This window comes from Notamacropus eugenii, chromosome 4 (genome assembly GCF_028372415.1).
Source record: "Notamacropus eugenii isolate mMacEug1 chromosome 4, mMacEug1.pri_v2, whole genome shotgun sequence".
Taxonomy (NCBI): Eukaryota; Metazoa; Chordata; class Mammalia; order Diprotodontia; family Macropodidae; genus Notamacropus; species Notamacropus eugenii.
In genome coordinates this window covers 301163491-301165763 of record NC_092875.1, presented here as the reverse complement: position 1 = coordinate 301165763, position 2273 = coordinate 301163491, and the positions used below count along the sequence as shown (strand labels likewise).

At 34.2% G+C, this 2273-nt stretch overlaps 1 pseudogene; it reads right to left on the bottom strand.

The window, feature by feature from the left end:
• Window positions 1-1102: 1102 nt before the first annotated feature.
• On the bottom strand, window positions 1103-2061 carry LOC140502523 (p21-activated protein kinase-interacting protein 1 pseudogene; annotated as a pseudogene).
• Between the last annotated feature and the right edge of the window lie 212 nt (window positions 2062-2273).

Here is a 2273-nt window from a genome sequence, read left to right as displayed (position 1 = left end):
TTTCTGTGTTCAACTTTACAGGGCTTCAGATTATTTGGCTATCTGTAGAGCTGCATTAAACACTCAACTTTCTTATTGCTCTGCTATTTCAAAAGAGCCAGAAACCTCCTTAGGAGAGAATCCTGCTGAAATGAGCAGCTTGGGTATTAGGTCACTTTATCTTTGTTGAGATTCTTGACTCCCATGTCAGCTAAGATTTGTTTCCATTCTTGGAAGATGGGATGAAAACAACACTTTGAATGTTACCTTTCCCTCTATTACTTATGAACTTTTTTCATTTTCCACTGTTGGGAACAGAATATCTTGAGGAATTTACCAGTGCTTTTGTTATACTCTCCTTATTTGTCCTCCCATTTTCCTCTGGCACTCAGACTAATCAGTTTACTTTGCTGGCATTCCCAAGTGCTTAATGAGTTAGAAAATAATGGTGATAGCTTTAAGCTTCCCTAAAGGTAAACATAAGTAAAATTATTAAAGTCTGACTTTAATGAAACTAGTTAAGTATGTCTCTTGCTACTGAAACTAAAAAGTTGAGCTGCAGTAAAAAGAACCATCTTCATTCTGGATTTTCCTTCTGAAATAAAAGCAATTTATATTTTTTTTCATTGAGTTGATTTCTTCCCATCTCTCTGCCTCTCACCCCGGCTTACTAATCTTCATCTCTATTCATTTCACATTTGAACTCGAAAAGAATGTGATGAAGGCTTCTGAAAAGATAGTAAATTCAAACATTATTTACTTTGTATGTCAAAAATGTTTTGCATGTTTTATGTTGCTATATGATATACACTTAATACACAGAAACCACTAGAATGTAAGAAATTTTCATATATGTTCCATATGAATTTCTCATATGTAGAAATTCCTTACTTTTACTCAAAAACCAAAAATAATTAAGAATCTGAAGAATAATTATTCCATTACAAAGATTATCTATTCAGTGATTTGTATTCTTTTCTAGTATACTTTCCAATGTTCTTTCTTGGCTGACATTGGGCTTTCTGTTTTTGGTTAGTTTTATAACTATTCTCACTCACCCCAGTTTCTTGGATTGTGATTGTTTTCCTACTGAATTATCAGACTTTTTTCTTCTTCTTTTTTTTTAACTAGTTTCAACTCTTGTTCTTCTTTGTTTATAGGAGAAGGTTAATCTTTGTAGAAAGTTAATTTTTGGCATCATAACTCTATCTATACACTGCCCAAGGCATGTGAGTCTAACTTTAGTATTTGTTTCACATAGTAAAAATGGGGGAATTTTCTTATTTTGATGAAACCTTTAATTAATGCTGGAATAATAACATGATACTCTGGAATTTCAAAGCTGAATGTGTATTTTACTTTGTTTTTGCGAATCTTAAATTCACAGGTCACTTTTAGTGAATCACAGTCAAACAACTTTATAACTTCTTTATCTCTAACCACAGCAAACATGGAATCAGAAACAAATGAAACAAAAGAAATTCTTTTTCCATTGGTGATGGTACCACTAACATACAGTTTCAAGTTGGTAGATATCTATCTTGTTTATTATGATAAATACGTACTTCTCTCTACTAGGGGAGCATTGAACTATGGGAGCATTTTATTTTCTATTTTTGATGAATGCAGATCTTTCTTCAATATGACTCCATGTTTATAATGTCTTGTCTGTTACAATCAATAGTGCTAATTTGTCAGTTGCATGAAAAGAACAAAAATCACATTGTTCATGCTGTAATAGACCTCAAGCATTCCCATCTCTTTGTATCTCAAACATAAATAAGTCCATAAAAGAGTTAGACCATATTCTCCTTCACTGATTAAGTGCCCATTACCAAAGAATTTCAAGAAATTTATTGTGCCGTTAAGATTCAGTAGTGCTCCCTGTTCTACCTTCTTTTTCATATAATAAATGTGAATTGTTTCATCTTTGCTTCCAGTGACCACAAAACAGTATTTATATCTACTGTTGACATGGATGCATATGGTTATGGGGTCCTTTTCTTCCTCTGGATTCTTGGGCCAGACTCCCTGTGCACGGGGAACCTGAAAAGAACCTGCTCAGATGCAAACTATTTCCATATGGCCCTAGCCACAGCCCACCTCACCTCTGCATGTGTACCTGTCTCTTTCTGTAGAGAGGAGGAAGGGTCAGTACCTGAGTCCTTCTAGGTCTAGACTGAATTTCTGAGCAACATTTCCTCTACTGGTCCCTAATTTTAACAGGAAGCTGGCATTTCTTCTAAGAAGAAGAAAATGCATTCTTATAATAAGTGCCTGTGTGTACAGTCCTT